General features: G+C 63.7%; 1 pseudogene; it reads right to left on the minus strand.

Moving 5' to 3' along the window:
• Positions 1–271: 271 nt before the first annotated feature.
• On the minus strand, positions 272–5,108 carry LOC123355972 (annotated as a pseudogene).
• Between the last annotated feature and the right edge of the window lie 14,771 nt (positions 5,109–19,879).

Consider the following 19,879-nt stretch of genomic DNA (forward strand, 5'->3'; position numbering starts at 1 on the left):
CTGTGTTACTGGCTGGCTGAGAGTCATGTCTGACTGCAAAGTGGGGGGGCAGGACCCTGTGGCCCCCCAGGACCCCGCTGGGGCGACTCGCTGTGGGAAGCGCACGGAGGGGCAGAGGATGCTGAATGCTCCAAGGAGAGACCCAGGAGGTGAAGCCGTGTGAGCTTCTTGCCCTGGAGACAGTCTGCTCCAAGGGAGAGGAGGCTCCCCAGAGTCCTGCCTGGCTTTGTGGGGAGCAGTTCCAGAGCAGCGCCCAGGGACTCCAACACACACACACACACACACACACACACACACACACACACTTCCCAGGTGCAGAGGAAACCACATGGAGGCCACATTGCTGGTGTTTGGGTCCCAGCAGCGGCTCAGCCAGCCTGGTGCAGAACCAGGCACTTTGGCAGGAGAAGCGGGAGCTATTTCTGGAGGAATCTGCAGACTGAGGCAGGGGTACGATCCCCTCCCTCGCCCTGTGGGGAGCTCCCCCTCTGCATGGGGGAGGGGAAATTCCAGCCCCCCAGGGGAACCTGAGCTGTCTGCATTCCAGTGGGGCTGGACTGGGTCATGGCTGCAGGGTAATACCGGGGTGGGGGGGAGAGAAGCAATTGCCAGGTGATTTTGCTTTAATTGGGATCCCCAGCAGTCCCCTCCCCGGGGCGTGACACATGGTCACAGCTGCTGAACGGGACTGTGGCACCCCCCTCCCCGAGCCCGCTCCCCAGAGACAGCCGGGGCTGGGGTGCCTGCCTCTGGGCGGGCGGGCGGGGGGCTCATTTGTCCGGGACGATGTACACCTCCTCGGCGTCACTGGGCGCGGGGCTGCTGCTGCTGTACAGCTGCTGGGTGTTGGCGTAAATGGGCTGGTCTCCGTGGCAGGTGTCGCTCTCCATGTAACAGTCCTCGTCCACCAGCTGCTGGACTCTGCGACAGACAGTGGAGAGGGCCCTGGGTTACCCTCCTGTGCTTAGCGCCTGGGGACAGACAGGGCCAGCCCCAGAGGCTCTACCCCCAGGGTGTGAATCCCCCCTGGGCTGGCACCGGCTGGCTGGCTCCCTCGACGGGGGTTAAGTGGAGAGAACTGGGCCGAGATGCGTTTACACTGCAGTGTCTGAGCGGCGCGCAGTCTGCCAATGCCCCAGCGAGGGGGAGCTGAGGCCCAGGGGCAGCTGGGGTGACCTGGGGGGCTGTGGCAGATCCCAGGTCTCCTGGCTAGTGCCCGACCGGCCTTCTGCTCCATGTCGACACTGCCCCAGGGTGCAAGGGAGGGAAGGGATTGGGCCCCAGCTCCTGGAGACGTGGCAGGCCCAGGGCCACAGCTCCTAGCACAGGGGAATGTCACCCCCGCGGCTGAAGTCTGGTCACGAGCTTCTGCTCTTTTTAGCCAGGAAACTGACTTTGTCGCAAGAATTTCTCTGTGGCAAATTCAGACAGCAGCTGCGGGGGTAGGTTTGTGGGATGTGGAGTGACATGTGACTGACTGGGGGGATGGAGCGCTGTGGCAGGGCCTGGGGGAGGAGGGGAGAGCGCCGTGGCAGGGCCTGGCGGGGGGGGACGGAGAGCCATGGCAGGGCCTGGGGGGGGAGCGCCGTGGCAGGGCCTGGGGAGGGAGGGGGACGGAGCGCTGTGGCAGGGCCTGGGGGGGGAGCGCCATGGCAGGGCCTGGGGAGGGAGGGGGACGGAGCGCCGTGGCAGGGCCTGGGGGGGGACGGAGCGCCGTGGCAGGGCCTGGAGGGGGGCGAGGAGGACGGAGCGCCGTGGCAGGGCCTGGGAGAAGGGGACAGAGCGCCGTGGCAGGGCCTGGAGGGGGGCGAGGAGGACGGAGCGCCGTGGCAGGGCCGGGGGTGGGGCACAGAGCGCCGTGGCAGGGCCGGGGGTGGGGCACAGAGCGCCGTGGCAGGGCCTGGAGGGTGAGGACAGAGCGTCGTGGTAGGGACTGGGGGGCAGGGACTGACTTACCCATCATGCCCCGAGGGTGACGAGCGAGGTGCTGTTCTCAAACCACCTCCCCAAACTTCCCACATTTGTTAATTTCATCGGAGGCTGTTTCACCATCCCGGGTTTCAGCAAAGCCTCAGGGTTAACCCCTCCCCTGCCAGTGAGGCCGAATCCCCTGGCTCTGCAGATTTGCCACGGCAAGGTTGCCCATGGGCGGGGGGGGGGGGGGGAGAGGGAATTAGCCAGGACGTTGCTTAAAACCCTCCTCTGCTCTGATAAAACATCTTGGGTGAGGCCAGAACCCAGCCTCAGGCTGCTGCAGCCCCAGGCGCATCCGGGCGGCTCACCCGGCCCTCGACGTCTGGCATGTTTCACCCAGACGCAGGGTGGTGGCTCCTTGGGTTCCCAGAGTGTTTAAAGGGTTAAGAGCCACCCAGTGGAGGCTCTGTTTCTAAGGTGCTCAGACTGAGCCCACGACCAGCCAGACGTGGCTCTTACCTTAAATAACCCAAACTGATTGATGAGCCCTCGGAGAGGAAGGTGGGTGGCTACCCCCTTGATCTATCTGTCTATCTATCCATACACACCCACCTATCTATCTATCTATCTATCTATCTATCTATCCATACACACCCACCTATCTATCTATCTATCTATCTATCTATCCATACACACCCACCTATCTATCTATCTATCTATCCATACACACCCACCTATCTATCTATCTATCTATCTATCCATACACACCCACCATCTATCTATCTATCTATCTATCTATCTATTGATCTATCTATCTATCTATCGTGACAGGGTCAGGCCAGATGGCTACAAGAGAGTGGTTGAAGGTAGATACATTAGCTCCAGGTTAAGCAGGTCCCTTTTCCCTGGGTAAGATAACAGGGACTATTCCAGAACACTCAGGAACTTTCTAGAACTAATTAAGGCAGGCAGGTGCGACGAAGTGGGGATGTTCTTGCTGTGTTCTGTGACTGCTGAGTGGGGAGTATTGACCTGGGAAGGTTGCAGGGGAGTTTTACTGGGGAAGGGAGGGTACCTGAGCATGTAACCTGAGAACCCAGGAGTGGGGTTGGAGGCCAGGTGACACCTCTGCCCAGGACACTGGAAAAAGGCTGGGGGAGGAGCCGGGGGGAGGCTGAGTGAGGGGCTGGAGGGAGTTTCAGTTTGGAAACTGGCTGGGAAATGGAGAGGGGCACCCTGATGGGGCTTGGGCTTCCCAACGGGGCTGTGGCCTCCCTGGGGCCCCAGATGGACCTAACTAAAGGGGGTCCTGCTGTCTGTACCAGCAAGACCTGTTTTGGACTGTGTTCCTGTCAGCCAAATAAACCTCTGTCTTACTGGCTGGCTGAGAGTCACGTCTGACTGTGAAGTGGGGGTGCAGGACCCTGCGGCTTCCCCAGGACCCCGCCTGGGCGGACTCGCTGTGGGAAGCGCACGGAGGGCAGAGGATGCTGAATGCTCCAAGGAGAGACCCAGGAGGTGAAGCCGTGTGAGCTTCTCGCCCTGGAGACAGTCTACTCCGAGGGAGAGGAGGCTCCCCAGAGTCCTGCCTGGCTTGGTGGGGAGCAGTTCCAGAGCAGCGCCCGGGGACTCCGTGACAGCAGGCTAATTAGGACACCTGCAGCCAATTGGGAAGTTACTAGAAGTAATTAAGGCTAATCAGGACACCTGGTATAAAAAGGCTCTCACTCCAGTCAGTGAGGGGTGCGTGAGGAGCTGGGAGGGAGAGGACGTGCTGCGGAGGACTGAGGGGTACAAGTGTTATCAGACACCAGAAGGAAGGTCCTGTGGTGAGAATAAAGAAGGTGTTGGGAGGAGGCCATGGAGAAGTAGCCCAGGGAGTTGTAGCTGTTGTGCAGCTGTTACAGGAGGCACTCTAGACAGCTCCAGTCCACAAGGCCCTGGGCTGGAACCCGGGGTAGAGGGTGGGCCCGGGTTCCCCCCAAACCTCCCAACTCCTGATCCAACACAGGAAGATCTCTGAGGCTAGCAAAATGCGCCAATGCGCCACCGAGGTAGAGGAGGAACTTTATCACACTATCTATCTATCTGATCCCCATCCACCCTCTCGATCCATCGATCGATCCCCATGGATGCAGGCTCCCAGGTTGCCTGCTCCGAGGGAAGGGGACCTGGTGCCCCAGGGATGCTGCCTTGGGGGGTTCACACTGAGTCGGTGCTCACCTGTACTGCGGTCCCTTTCTCTCCAGACACTCGTATTGCCCGACTGGCTGGGAGTGGCCAATGAAGACGTTTTCATAGTCGCCGGCCTGGCCGGGCCCCGTCTCTGCGTTGCGGCTGATGTAGCGCGGCTGGCCGTGGGTGATGGATGCGGTGGATTCCCGTTTGCTGTGGACGACGGAGGCCTGTCTCCTCCTCCTGAGCAGGAACAAGGCCACAGCCAGGCCCCCCGCCAGCAGCAGCACGGCCAGCACGGAGCTGGTGATGGCCACGCACAGTGGCGTGCAAAGAGGCTGGCAGTGCTGCGTGTAGAACTCAGTGACGTCGAGCTTGGTGACATTGTGGAACTCAGTGACGTTGTAGAACTCGGATTTCTCCTGCTCTGGGAGGCAGTGGCAGGTGCGGTTCGTGCTGTTGGTGGGGCTATTGCAGTGGCTGACCACGCTCCCCACGACGTCGCACTTGCAGTCCACGACCAGGCTCTGCAGGCTGGTGGCGTTCTTGAAGAACTCGGTGGGCAGCTCCCGCAGCTGGTTGTGCTGCAGGTAGAGCTGCCTGAGAGCGCGTGCCTGGGAGAGGAAATCCGAGGGAAGGCTCTGCAGGCAGTTAAAGGACAGATCCAGCGTGTGGACCGACTCCCGCAGCTGGGTGGGGCCAGTGATTTCCCTGATGCCATGGTTGCTGAGGTTCAGGGCTCGCAGAGTGTTGCTACTGAATTCCGACCAGTCCAGGACCACACAGGAGTTTGAATTTGGAGACTTCGAGTAATGCGCCCAGCTGGACGGCGCGCGGTGCAGGAGGAGCAGGGCTGCCAGGAGTGCCAGCATCTTCCTAGCCGGGAAGCAAGACACAAGCAGGCTGTAAACGGGGGGGAGGAGAACACCCCTTCGGTCCTATCTGCTCCACGCCCCAGGCCGGGCTGCTCCATCCAGGCTCCCCCCGGCAAGAGGACGCCGCAGCGACTCCCAGTGCATTATGCCCCAGGCCCAGGCAGCGCTAGCCCCAGCAGAGCCCCTCAGGTGCCTGCACGCCCATTACGCAAAGGAGGTGGCAGAAGGGAACGGGAGGGGTGGGGGAGAAGTGGGCCCTGCTCCCCAGTATTGCGCTGGGTGCCCCAGGAGCCCTGGCTCCCCTCCCCCCAGGCACCGATAGACTTGGCTGTGGGGCTCCGCTTGGAGCCTTGGGGAAGAGTAGAGCTGGGGAAGTAGCTGCTCTGCAGAGTCACAAGCCGCGGCTTTGTGGGGAGAGGAGGGAGGAGGGGCGGAGAGCGGAGCTGAAGATAGTCGGGGCAAATGGAGCTAGAGAAATGCTCTGTGCTCCAGCCTGAGCACGGGGAGCCTTGGGGGCAGGAGGGCTGGGGGGGTCTGCGCTCCGGCTCGGCCCCGGGGAGATGGAGTTGGGGCAGACGAACCCCCAGGGAGCAGTGGCGTCGCAGGCCATTCGTGGGTGGTCTTCTAGGCATTCACCACTCGGGCCATTTTCAGGGAAGGTCCCAGCCACGATGCAGCCTCTGCCCTTCGGCACCCCTGGCAGGGCTCCCCCGTGCAGCCTCTTGCACCTTGTCTGCTCAGAGCCGCAAGCTCCGGCTGAGGGGTGAGGGTGGGGCTGCCTGGCCATGGCCTGCCGAGACAGCTGATGGCTTGTGGCTAACGGGCACTGCGCTCCCCTGAGGTCGTTCACGCCCCCTACGTCGAGGTGAGCCCGGGCACCCCGCGCTGCTCGGTGGCACAGAGCGAGAGGCACCTGCCCGCTGGCCTTGCCCCCACCCTGCCCCATGGAGCCCCCTGCCCTGTACCTGAGCTGTCGCCTGCCTCCCGCCCTCAGCTGCGGCTGCTCCTCTGCTGTGCGACTCGGCACTGGACAGAAGAGGAACAGGCAGTTCCTCTCTTGCTGGCCAGAGGCTGTCACAGCGGAGGGGAGGGGAGCTCGGTGGTGTAGCTAGAGAGCCAGGCCGGGGCTCGGGGAGCAGGAGGCGAGACCTGCCCTCACCAGGCCGTCCCAGGCTGTGTGCTGGCTCTGGGCTCCTCCCTTCTCTGCCCCTCTCCCTTTGCTTTCGTTTTCAGTCGGGCATCCCCCCGTGCTGGGCGCTGCTGAGCGAGGGGCGTCTGCTGGGCCCAGGGGGGCTTCCTGGCCCCCGGGCAGAGCAAGGCCATGCCGTCCTGGCACATCGGAGCCTGGCAGCAGGGCCAGGCCAGTGGAGATTGGAGCGGCCCCATCAGGGAGGGCTCCCTGTCGGAGTGGGGGTGCTGGGGGGCTCCCAGCTGGGGGGGAGGCCCACTGGGTAACATCACAGACCCTGCAGAACAACGAGGGAGTGAGACACGGGGAGGGGGGGGCAGGGGCGGAGCCTTTCAGCACCGCTGGGGGGTTGCCCCTGCACTAGCCTCGGTGCGAAGGGCCTGCACCGAGGTGGAGAGTGCCCGAGCATGGGCACTGCTGCCATCCTGTGCCATGGCATGGAGCTCCCTTCCGCTGCCCACAGGGAAGGGGGCAGGGTGCCCAGGCTTGCAGGGCCCTGCCCCACCAGCTCCTGAGGCACCAAGACGGAGCATGGCCCCTGCCCAGCCCATGGCGCTGACGCTGCATCCTGGGCACAGGAAGGACGTGAGGTTTCCTCTGCTCAGATGTCACAAGGAGGCAAATGAAAACTGTGACCCGCCCCACCCCCAAGCAGGAGAAAATGCTGAGCGAAGGGCAGCTGCTTGCAGAGGTCAGCGAGCTGGGGCTGAGGGCGCCCGGGGCCTGCTGTGGAGCTTGGGGCAAAGGACTCAGGAGCCTTGTGGACCCCCCTCCCCCCCACTGACCCATAGCCTCCCTTAGCTCTAGGGTGACCAGATGTCCCGATTTTATAGGGTTTTGGGGCTTTTACTTATATAGGCTCCTATTACCCCCCACCCCGGTCCCGATTCTTCCCACTTGCCGTCTGGTCGCCCTGCTTAGCTCTCAGGGTTCTGCATGTCGGTGTCCAGTGCTCCTGGGGGCCCTGCATGGAGGCCCCCGGGGCCAGTGCACCCCATCTGCCCTCTCTTCTGGCCACAGACCCGCTGCCTTTGGCTCTCCCCTGCACCGTGTCACTGCAGACACTGCCACCCTGACCCCCTCTCCCTGGGCGCTGTCTGCCACGCTGGGCAAGGCAGCCTCCCTTGGGCTCCCTCCCCTAGCAGCCCCCACCGTGGGCACCACACACCTGACCCCTCCCGACCATGGGCCCGGACTCCTGCTGTGTTCCCCGAGCACCCAGCCCAGCCTGCCCGCAGGGCCGGCGCGTTGCAGCCCACGGGCCCGGGCAGCCTGGCGGGGGCCGGAAGGTGCGTATCGCAGATCCCCGCCCTGCAGCTCCAGCCTGGCTCGTCCCCTTCACGCCTTGCCCAGAGCCGTACATGGGCCGGCATAGCCTAGCAAGCAAGCTTGAATCCAGCTAGCCCAGGTAACCGGAGCAGGGCCAGTGAGCCGCCTGTCCCCAGGGTCCCTGCTGGGCTTGTAACCTGTCTTTGCTGCTGTTGTGCCCATGCTAGCGAGACTCGAGCTCCCCGGGGCAGGCTATGCCCCGCTCTGGCCCTGCTGGAAACAGCCCCTTTGTCTGTGCTGCCAGACCCATCTGGAGTCCTCAGCCCGGCGAGCTCCTGGCTCCCCTCCCCCCGCAGCCAGTGTCTGACTCCGGCTTGAGAGTGAATTGGGGAAGCTGGGCTGGGTGAAGCAAAGGCAGTTACAGTAAATGCAGCATGGAGGGGAAAGTGCTGAAATCCCCCAGGGCGGCTGCCCACAGGCGAGCTGGGTGCTCCCCCCTGCACTCCAGGGGCGGGTTCGGCTCCTTGCTTGAAGCACAAAGCAAAGGGTCATGGAAACACACCAGTGCAGAGGCTGCTTCCGCCAGCTCGGCTCCAGCCTGGCTGCCGAGCACACGCAGCTCTCAGGACGCTCCCCCCCATGGCGGGCACTGGCTCTGTGCGGTGTGCCAGTGAGCCAGGCTTCCCCCCCGCAGGGAGACAGGCTGGGACGACTCAGGGACGTTAAGGTCAGAAGGGACCATCATGATCAGCTGTCTGACCTGCTGCACATCACAGGCCCCAGAACCACGCCCCCCGCTCCTGAAATAGACCCTAACCTCTGTCAGAGCCATAGAACCACACCCCTAACCCATGTCAGAGCCACTGATATCCTCAAATCACGGCTTAACGACTTCACATTAGAGCGAATCCACCACTGACTCTTGTTTAAACCTGCAAGTAACTCGTGCCCCATGCTGCAGCGAAAGGCGAAACCCCCCAAGGTCCCTGCCAGTCTGACCTGGGGAAATTCTTTCCCGACCCCAGAGCTGGCGATCAGTTGGACCCTGAGCATGCGGGCGAGACCCCCCAGCCAGACACCTGGGAGAGCATCCTCTGTAGTAACTCGGAGTAGGGGCAGGGAGTTATACGGGCCCGAGGTGCCTGGGCTCCAGCAAATTCAGGGCCCCGGGGGGCCCAGCTCCACCAATGTTTGGGGCAGGGTCTTCTCCCCGGCCCTGCCTGCTGCCCCCGTGCACCTCCCCCGAGCGTCTCCTCCCCCCAGCGTCCCCACCTGCCCCGGGCAGCTCCGCGCTGAGCTCCCTCGCCAGCTGCAGCCAGCTACAAGGGAGCAGTGCCGGGGGCAGCCCGAGGCAGGGGGACCTTATTCTGGCTGGATCTCCTGAGCAGCACCCTGGGGGGCTTGAGTGAGTGTGGCACCAGGGGGGCTGGGGAGGGGGCTGCCCTCCTCTCCCCTGGAGCTTGCTGGTGCTGCCGGAGAGAGGGCTCGGGGGAGTCCTCCTCTCTGGCCCCCAGCCCCAGGGCAGCCTGCCCACTGCACCCCCTCCCCCTCTCCCAGCCCAGAGCCTGCATCCAGCACCCAAACCTCCTCCCCTTCTCCCAGCCCAGAGCCCAGCACCCAAACCCCTCCCAGAGCCCACACGCCTCCTGCACCCAAACTCTCTCCCAGAGCCCATATCCCCTGCCCCAGCCCAGAATCTGCACCCAGCAACCAAACTCCATCCCAGAGCCTGCACCCCTCCCACACCCAAACTTCCTCCTAGAGCCTTAGGCAGGTGTGTGTGTGTGTGGGGGGGTGACTTGGACCTGTTCTGGGCATCACCAAAAATTATACAAATCTACCACCCCTGACTCAGCGCCCTCCCCATGTAGTGCCCATCTCCGGCCGTTGGAGCTATTTGCTGCCAGCTGTCACAGATCGGCTGAGTCCCATCACACCATGCCCTCAGGCCGCACAGTGCTTGGGTGGGCACTTTTATTTCCCGTTTGAGGGGCCGGCAGAGTCGGGGGCTCGCTGGCGAGTGAGATTGGGAGGCAGAAGCGGGCAGGAGGCCTGGGCGTTCCTGTTCCCGCTGAAGGGGAAGCTCTTGTAGTGAGGAGGGTGCACTGAGGGGAAATCCCAGGATTGGCAATATGCTGAGTGACTCCTTAACGAGTGATGCCGCTGTGAGCCAGGAGCTCTGTGCCAACTGGCAGAGAGGGCATGAGGCTGGCAGGGATCCCCTGGGTCTGGGATGTACAGACTCGTTCACTGAATGTTGGCCCGCCAGGTGGCTGAGAAAAGCCTGCGTCACACTGGCCAGCAGACTCCCTGTGGAGATACCGGGGCAGTTCTGGCTCTGCACTGGCAGCTGTTTCTCTCGGTCTGGGCGGGACGACTGGTCACCGAAAGGTGGTCGCACAGTGTGTGTGTGTGTGTGTGTGTGTGTGTTTTCTCTGGCTGGTTGGGTGTAACGCGAGTGCTGTAGTTCACCATGGACCGGTGCTAGTCAATAGCTTGCGGGGACTGCAGGAAAAGCAAATCCAGATGGGGAGAGCCTGGCTGGCGTGCAGACAGTGACCGGGCAGAGCTGCAGCTGGCGAGGGGGTCGACTGACATCTGCAGGGGCGCCGGGGACTCTCAGCCAGCAGTCGGGGCCCTGGGAGTGGAACTGACGCGGGGTGGGAGGCAGAGCCACGGGGAAGCTGCTGCAGAGCAGAAGGCTCCCCCGCCAGCTGTGGGGAAGGCCAGAGAGCTGAGCAGAGGGGCAGAGAGGGGAGTGCAAACAGGAGGGGTTAGGTCAGTCGGGGTTTCTCTAGTCTCCGCCGTAGGGGGGGAACAGCCCCTCCTGGAGAGCGAGTGACAGGGCAGGGCTCAGTGTGGTGAGCCCAGGGGTGTGCGTCTGCGATCCTGACACTCACAGTGTGTGTGTGTGTGGGAGGGGGGGCGCTCACCCATGTGTCAGAACTGCCTCGTCTCTTTTGTTGATTGGACACCACAGAATGAGGAAGGCGGGATGGAGCTGGGTGCAGCAGGCTCCGTTTCTGGGAAGCGCAGACAGTGCTGGCTGGCTGGGGATTCCCCACATGCACATCTCCTGCCCAGTGTCACATTTCACAAGCCGGTTTGCAGCACTTCCTGGCCACAGACGGCTGGTCACGCAATGGGCTGGTCCCAGGGTTTGGAGAAGGGCCCGATTCCAAACCACTGTCTGCCGGCCAGCAACAAGTGTAGGCTTGAAATTAGCCGCAGGTTTCTAGCCATCGGAGGAGTGAAGCTCTGGAACAGCCTCCCCAGGGGAGCTGTCGGGGCAAAACAACCGAACTGGCGTCAAGCCTGAGCTTGGAAAGTTTATGGTGGGGAAGCTCTGATGAGACTGTCTGGGTCACCTGTGTCGGGCGTGGCCAGGGGGCTGGAGGAATGGCCACGTCCGCTGCAAACGTGCCAGGTGCCAACCCCTAGCCCAGTGGTCCCCAACCTTTTTTGTCTGGCGGGCGCCGGACAACAAGCCACCGAGGACTGTGGCCGGTGGACGAGCATCCTCCGAAATGCCGCCAAGAAGCAGCGTCATCCAGAGGTGTCGCCGCCGAAATGCCACTGAAAATCAGCAGCATTTTGGCGGCAACGCCTCTGGATGCTGCTGCTTCTTGGCAGCATTTCGGCAGATGCTCGTCCGCCGGCCAGTACGCGGGCGCACATTGATGCTCCGCTCCGGCGGGCACCGCGTTGGGACCACGGCCCTAGGCTGACACGACCTCATGTGCCATACTCGATCCTGTAACAAGAGGGCAGCAAAGCCACGCCATGGGCCTTGGCCCTGGGAGACTCTGCAGCTTATCGCTGGCTGCAGCCATCATCCCTGGGAGCTAATTCAATGTGGCCATGGCTGGGTCCTGCCAGTGCCTCCCTGCCCCCCTAGCCGCCTTAGAGCCTGGGCTGGAGGCAGCACGAGCCTGGGGCTGCCGCTCCCCCTTGCAGCACTGGGAGCGAGGTTCCCTGGCTGGGCTGCCCCGCGCAGTGCAGGCTCCCTGTGCACCCCCGGAGCACACAGAGCCTGGCCAGCCCCAGGGCAAGCTGCTCCTCTGCCCCCCAGCCTGCTCCAGGCCCCACTGGGCTGGCAGGAGAGTTTCACCTTCACCAGCGAGTCAGGGCCACTGGTGTTGGGGCTGCACTAGGGCGACCAGATGTCCCGATTTTATAGGGACAGTCCCGATTTTTGGGTCTTTTTCTTATTGAGGCTCCTATAACCCCCATCCCCCCACCCCGTCCTGATTTGTCCCACTTGCTGTCTGGTGAGCCTAGGCTGTACCCACCCGCCAGCCCCTGCGGGCACCTCCCTGGCGAGCAGGCAGCTGGAGGCCAGGTGACTGGGGGCATGTTCCTTATCTGCCCCAGGGAGCAGATATGGGCTCCGAGCTGCCGTCTTCTCAGCACGGCTGGCTGGCAGGGAAGCCGAGCAGCTGCTTTGCTGGCAGTGCTGATAGCGGAGCTTGGAGCCAGCTGCTGCTGTCGGGGGGGGGACTCTCCAGCCGCAGTCGGCCCAGTGTGGGGTGTCATCCCCGCCCCCCTTTGGGCTGGGTAGAGACAAGCTGCCTGAGAGTGGCAGGGTCATTGGTGCAGGTGTGGGCGGGGGCTGATTCTCCCTGGGCCCCCCAGCCCAGGGCAGCTCCCTGCTCTCCCAGAGCCACAGCCCCAAACCCCTTTCTCTGCAAAGCAGCCGCCGCGTCCCAAAATAGCGCTGCAGCCTTTGCACTGGGGCCGTAGCGCTCTGGCCCAGCGCAGCAGGTGTGCGGTGGCACCGGGGGCCTGGAAGGGGCGTGGGTGAGCGGGAGTGGAGGCAGAGGTGGGTGGCGTGAAGCCAAGCAAACCAGGGGAGGCAGAGCCTGAGTTATGGAAAGGAGCAATTGGCCGAGTGTGCGCGCTGCCAAGGCACAGGCCGGGGCGCGCTGCCTTCCAACGGTGACTGCACTTGGTGCAGCCAGGAACCGGTAGGAAAAGGATAGATAATAAACTAGAAAACACCATAATGCTGCTGTATAAATCCCCGGTGCACCCCCACCTCGTCCACTGCAGGTAGCTCGGGTCACTCCATCTCCAGCACGGCTGCATTAGACTTGGCAGAGAAGGGCAAGAAAGAGGGAACAGCTTCCATATGAGGAGGGATTACGAGTGGGACTGTTCAGCTTAGAGACGAGACGGCGAAGCGGGAGCGGATAGTCCGTACAATCGGGTACGCTGTGGAGAAAGTGACCAGGGACATCCCATAACACCAGAACCAGGGGTCACCGGATGAGATGAACAGGCAGCAGGTTTAAAACAAACAGAAGGCAGCGAGTGCTTCTTCACACAACGCACAGTCACGCTGGGGACTCATTGCCAGGGGATGTGGTGAAGGCCAAAATATAACCAGCTTCAAAAAAGAACTAGAGAAGTTCCTGGTGGCTAGCTTCAGCAATGAGCCCAGATACTCAGGGACACCACCCCATGCTGTGGGTGTCTCTAGCCTCTGACTGCCGGAAGGGGGGCTGGCCGACCGGGGATGGGTCATTCAGTAATTGCCCTGTCCTCTTCGTTCCCTCTGAAGCAGCTGGCACTGGGCACTGGCACAGACTGGGCTAGCAGGGCCATCGGTCTGGCCCGGTGTGGCCATTCCTGTCACACTGAGCTGAGTCTCACTGCAGTTTTCGGCAGGAGCCAGTCTTGAGCGGAGCTCTCGATCCACCATGATCCAATAATGAAACGCCGCCCGGTCTGGTTCCTGGTGTGGCGAGGGGAGCCCGGTGGACGAGGGCTGCTGGCCTGGGGAGGAAACGCAGCCAGGATGCGACTGGTAGCCTGGGCGTGTGGCCGGCAGAGGCCAGCCTCGAGCCATGGCTGGAGCAGCCAGGTCCGGAGTCTCACAGCAGGAAATCGGGGCTCGCAGGAGACACCTTCATGGAGAATCCATAGAGCTCCAGCTCGAGCACCGGGTCTGGGCTGTCCCTGATCCACCCCTCTGGGGCAGCTGCACGGACTTGCCCTGGCTCGAAGGAGCTTTGCTGGCTCCAGGAAGCGGGCACAGTGCCAGGGGCTCGGCCTTGCAGCGGGACAAAGACCCCAGTGGCTCTGAGCAGTCGCCAGGGCTGGAGCAGGGGCTTTACTGGGTTCTTTGCCATTTCCCAACCTCCCAGGTGAGAACTAGACCCCAGGTCTCACCCCGGGGGCTGGGCAGGGGGCTCCCCTGGTATGGGACCTGCTGAGCCTGCTCCGGGAACCTGGCCCCAGCCCCCAGCCCCCAGCCTGACCTCCCTCCCTGCAGGCTCCCCTCTCCAGGGAGTAGCTGGTCCAGCCCACAGCAGTCACCCTAATCTGGAGGAGCCAGAGACGGGCTCCAGCCCTGAAGCAGGAGGGTTAAACGCCCCCCCACACACACACACACACACAGAGTGGGGTGTGTAGGCTCCTGCCACCCACGGGGCCCTGTGCAGGCCCAGAGCTCTCCGCACCGCGGGCAGCTAGCTCTGCAGAGACCCCTCGGCCAAGCCCTCCCCGGGCCGGGCCAGGAGCTGTATCCAGGGCTGATGGGCAGATTTTGCCCCCCTCCTTCCCCACTGTTCCATAGTCAAAGGGGGGGACTTGGCAGCGAGCCCCAACATTACCCAGGGGTGACGGCGAAAGCAGAGGATGCCAGCGTGTCCAGCGCCCTCCCTCAGGGGTTTGGCAGCAGGGGGAGGCTGGGGAGGGTCCCTTGGGGCGTCAGGGACGGGGTGACACATGGGCACAGGAGGGGCGGCACTGTCTCCTTCGCAGGGGGAAGGTGCCATGGTGCCAGTGCCTTCGCCTCCCTCCTTTATCTCCAGCAAAGGGCTCGTGGCTCTGCAGCTGCTGCTCCCCCTCCCTGCCGCAGGGCGCTGGCAGGCAGCTGGTGGGGAGCCCCCACCGGCGTGGCAGAGGCCACTGTCCACTCTCAGCCCTTTGCCTTCCACCCGGCAGCCCGAGCTCTGGCTCAGACAGATCTGCTGCGCTGGAGCCTGGAGAGCGACAGAGACATTTTGATGGGTTACCATGGTGACATCCTCCTCCTCGGAGCTGGGATGAGATTGGCCGGCAGACGCCAGACCCCGGAGCGGAGCTGAGCTGCTCTTCGCCCGCCCCAGCACGAGGCGAGTGCCTGGCGAGGGGCACCCCTGGCAGCAGGCTGGACACGGCCATCGGCCCTGCTTCGCAGCCTGGCGGGGCAGTGGGGGACCAGAGATGCACAGGCATTCTGGCTTCCTCAACAGATGGGGAGGCACCAGAGTTGGCAAAGGGGGACCAGAGTAAGGGGTGTGTTGGGATCATGTCTGTCATAAATGCCCAGATAACCAGTGTGACGCTGGCACACCGGGTGCTAGCTCATGCCAAGGTGCCCATGCCTCGTGAACACTGACGAACACAGAGCTGGAATCTGCCTGGCTTGCCTGGGGTCAGCGCTATTAACCTGGGTAGCAGGGCTCAGAAGGTGTTTGGCTGCGCTGAGTACATGGAGTGGCCGCCGGCTGTTAAGCTCACTGCTAACACCTGTGGTGACTGCCTGGTGAGCTCCAGCATTTGCTTTGTGAGTCTTTGCACCCGGGGAAACTCACCAGACAGGAGCGAGTCATTGCTTGGTGCTTGGTGCGAAGTCACATCCCGCCCCCCCCAGATGGCCGCTGACACCGCAGGGACTAGAGTGGAGCGTTAAAGAGGACAAAAGACTTGGTTGTTTACTTTCCCTCTCCCCGCCCCAAGCAGAGTGAAGTGGGTTCAGTCCCAGCAGCTGAGTTTGCAGATCAAAGTAGAAGTGGGGGGGAAGGGAGTAACCAGGAGGAACTGTATCTCTCTGCTGCTTGGACTGGGTGGGGCAAGGGCTCCCCAGTTGCATTAGCCTGGGTTAGCCCCAAAGGACAGATAGCGCGTGCTGATTACTAAGGGTAACATTTTGTCACAGCCGTTTGTAGGAACAGTCATGGACAGGTCGCAGGCAATAAACCCAAAATTCACAGGAGCCTGTGGCCTGTCTGTGACTTTTACTAAAAATAACAGGGTGGAGGGGCTGACTGCTGGGGGCCCGTCAGCTCCAGCCCCTGCCACCCACAGCAGCTGCTGACAGCTACGGGTCTCCCACTGCCCACAGGGGCTCAGAGCTCTCGGCCCACCCTGCCCGCAGCGGATCAGAGCTCTGGGGCCAGCCCCTGAGATCTCCGGGCCTGGGGCCCACACCGCCTGCGCCAGCTGACCAGTCCGGCCTCGCCGCCCCAGGTCACGAGGCGGAACCTGAAGTGGAAAATGTCACGAGGGGCTCTGAAAGCCACAGAACCTGCAGCCTCCATGACAATATCTTATCTTACTATGGAAGCTACTATTACTGTTTGAAACTTAAGCTTGGAACTCATTTGTGTGGATGCATGTTGACCTGCTTTAAATGTGCAACTGACTTTTGTTTCCTTCCGTTGGTTACAAGCGCTGCCTTTGGTGTGAGATCTAAGGTGCAACTGACCTGGGGTAAGTGACGGCTCGTTGGGACTGGGAGTAACCTGAATGTTGCTGTGATCCTTGGTGTAAGGGCCCATCTCTCACAAAGGCAGCTCGCCTGGGTGCTGCTAGAGATCAGGGTACCCAAGGGGACTATCTGGCTCCAAGGTTAGGCTGTGATAGTGCCTGAGGGGTTCACACTCGGTAATTGGTTGGTGAAATCGAGGTGCAGAACTCACCCCCCGTTTGGGATTTGTGCCCTGGTTCGTATCGGTCCGAACTGAAGTTAGTACTCACGCTCTGGGGTCACCGCAGCCAGCTTGGCAGCCAGTGCGCGCACACACACACACTGCCTGCACATAGACACACATAGGATATGGATGCACACTCACACATGCACAAAAAGAGCGCAGTGTATGCACACATACTCCACACTTACACTCAGTGCATGCACCCCCACACACATTGCACACACAACTCCCACACACATACACACACACCCCATGCACACACCCAGACAATATACATGCCCAGGGCATGCACGCCCTCCCCCCCCACACACATACACACATAGTATATACATGCACACTCAGACATGCACAAAATGAGCACAATCCATCCACACATACCCCACACAAACAATAGACACACACAAACCCTAGAATGCATGTGCACACACAAACTCAACATGCGCACACACAATGCATGCATGCTCATCACATAACAACACACTGCACATACACATTGGAGCCCATTGAGGCTGGGAGCTGGTTAGCTGCCTGCTTGCTCCTGCAGGGTCTGCCTGGCTCCTGCTTTGCCCCGGCTCACTGACGTCAGCCCCTGGGGCACAGGGAGGCCGTGTGCTGCTGATGCTTGGCTCGTGCTGCTGAAAGGCCTGCTGCATGTTTGGCACAGAGAGCGCCTGAGAAATCCTGGAGTGACTGGCCACGGCGCGCTGGCTAATCCCTGCCAATCCTCATGGGGCCGAGCCGACTCCATGGGGCAGACACAGGGGCTTAACGCTGCTGCCCTGAGCATGCAATGCCCCAGCGCTGCAGCCACCTTGGAAATCAGCGTGAGACATGAGCCGTGCTGGGACTGGATGTGCCCAGCACTGGGATGGGAGACTGGCACTGTGGGGATCCCCTGCCCAGCCCCTTGGGAGTCAGGGAGGTGAAACGCCACCCTCAGAGCAGCTGTGTCTGACCTCTCAGCCCAGGGGCAGGGCATGGGGCCTCCCCCCACAGCCCTGCCTCGCTCACTTCACTATGCCCCCTCCCTGGGCAGACGCGAAGGAGCCTGCCTGCTGCCCTGGCCGAAGCGGGGCGAAGAGCGCTGCCCAGCTGGACTCCAGCACAGGGCCTGGTGTGGCAGCTGGCACCGAAAGGGCACATGCCTCCCCAGGGGTTTGCAGACCCCACGCGGCCTGGGAACGAGGGGTGGGTGCTGCAGGGTGGGGGAGTCCCCAGACAGGGGCCAGGTCAGCCTGGGCTCTCTCCCCGAGCCAGCCTGGGGCACTGTCCCTGGAAGATCCCGCTCCAGAAGACACAATACGGCCACAGGCTCCGAGGGGTTAACAGCGCCATGGCCAGCGCCGGCCCCTGACAAATCTGAACCAGATGGGGCTGGCGCTGCTGCTGGAAGCTGCAGGAGCTGCCGCTCCTTGGCCCCAGTGAATGTCCCTAAGCACGGCCACTCCCCGCTCCCCCCGGCTCCCCAGGGGCGCCTCCCTCTCCCTGCTGGGGCTCCTGCTCCTGCTCCTGCCTTCACTAGCGGGATGCTCTGACCCTCAGGCAACACAGATCCTGGCGTCACGCTGCCCGTGGGTGTCTGGGCCAGGATGGTTCCAGCCCAGCTCAATGCAGCCCTGCAGCAAGCGGAGCCGCTGCAAACGGGTGGCACTGGGCAGGCATTGGCCTCAGGAGACCAGCTGCCTGCACCACCTGGGGGTCTTGGCTGAGCAGCCCCCCTGTGCTTCCCCTGGGAGAGGGCCCCAGACAGGGCAGCCCCCATGAGAAGGGGGCTGGGGTCTCAAACTGCTTCCCAGCTCAGGAAGAGGAGAGAGGCTTTGCCATCCTGCGGGGCCCGGCTGCAGCGCTCCAGGCGATGGAGGGGCTGCCCCCCCCCCACTGGATACCGGGCAGCAGCAGCAATCTGCGGACAAGGGGCCCCTCGCCCCCCAGCTGGTGCCCGGAGCCGCCGGCAGCTCCCCTGGGAGCCCCGGGTTCGCTCCTCGCAGCGAGCTGGGAAAGTTTGAGCAACAGGGGCCCCCACCCCCACGCCTGAAAGCAGCTCTGCTCGTGCTCAGCCCCCCCTTGCCCCGGCGTCCCCTTGGCGCAGGACAGCCCCCCCCAGCACAGAGACCCCCCCAATTCCCAGCAGCGCCCCCCCCGGGCACAGAGACCCCCCCAATTCCCAGCAGCACCGCACCCCCCCGGCACAGAGACCCCCCCAATTCCCAGCAGCACCACGCCCCCCCGGCACAGAGACCCCCCAATTCCCAGCAGCACCGCGCCCCCCCGGACACAGAGACCCCCCCCAATTCAGCAGCACCGCGCCCCCCGCCACAGAGACCCCCCCAATTCCCAGCAGCGCCCCCCCCAGCACAGAGACCCCCCAATTCCCAGCAGCGCCCCCCCCGGGCACAGAGACCCCCCCAATTCCCAGCAGCGCCCCCCCCGGCCACAGAGACCCCCCCAATTCCCAGCAGCACCGCGCCCCCCCGGCACAGAGACCCCCCCAATTCCCAGCAGCACCGCGCCCCCCCGGCACAGAGACCCCCCCAATTCCCAGCAGCACCGCGCCCCCCCGGACACAGAGACCCCCCCCCCCAATTCCCAGCAGCACCGCGCCCCCCCGGCACAGAGACCCCCCAATTCCCAGCAGCGCCGCCCCCCCCGGCACAGAGACCCCCCAATTCCCAGCAGCGCCCCCCCCGGCACAGAGACCCCCCAATTCCCAGCAGCGCCCCCCCCGGGCACAGAGACCCCCCCAATTCCCAGCAGCACCGCCCCCCCGACACAGAGACCCCCCAATTCCCAACAGTGCCGCGTCCCCCCCGGCACAGAGACCCCCCAATTCCCAGCAGCGCCGCCCCCCCGGCACAGAGACCCCCCCATTCCCAGCAGCGCCCCCCCCGGCACAGAGACCCCCCAATTCCCAGCAGCGCCGCCCCCCCGGCACAGAGACCCCCCCATTCCCAGCAGCGCCCCCCCCCGGCACAGAGACCCCCCCATTCCCAGCAGCGCCCCCCCCGGGCACAGAGACCCCCCCATTCCCAGCAGCACCCCCCCGGGCACAGAGACCCCCCAATTCCCAGCAGGGCCGCGCCCCCCCCCCCGGGCACAGAGACCCCCCAGTCCCAGCAGCGCCCCCCCCGGCACAGAGACCCCCCCAATTCCCAGCAGGACCGCGCCCCCCCCGGGCACAGAGACCCCCCAGTCCCAGCAGCGCCCCCCCCGGGCACAGAGACCCCCCAATTCCCAGCAGCGCCGCGCCCCCCCGGCACAGAGACCCCCCAATTCCCAGCAGCGCCGCGCCGGGCACAGAGACCCCCCAAGTCCCAGCAGCGCCGCCCCCCCGGCACAGAGACCCCCCCAATTCCCAGCAGCGCCCCCCCCCGGCACAGAGACCCCCCAATTCCCAGCAGCGCCGCCCCCCCCGGCACAGAGACCCCCCAATTCCCAGCAGCGCCCCCCCGGGCACAGAGCCCCCCCCGTCCCAGCAGCGCCCCCCCCGGGCACAGACCCCCGAATTCCCCGCAGCGCCGCCCCCCCCGGCACTGAGACCCCCAAGTCCCATCAGCGCCCCCCCCGGGCACAGAGACCCCCCCAATTCCCCGCAGCGCCGCCCCCCCCGGCACAGAGACCCCCCAATTCCCTGCAGCGCCCCCCCCCGGCACAGAGACCCCCCAATTCCCAGCAGGGCCGCGCCCCCCCCCCCGGGCACAGAGACCCCCCCAATTCCCAGCAGCGCCGCCCCCCCCGGCTCAGAGACCCCCCAAATT

Source organism: Mauremys mutica, chromosome 24 (genome assembly GCF_020497125.1).
Source record: "Mauremys mutica isolate MM-2020 ecotype Southern chromosome 24, ASM2049712v1, whole genome shotgun sequence".
Classification (NCBI taxonomy): domain Eukaryota; kingdom Metazoa; phylum Chordata; order Testudines; family Geoemydidae; genus Mauremys; species Mauremys mutica.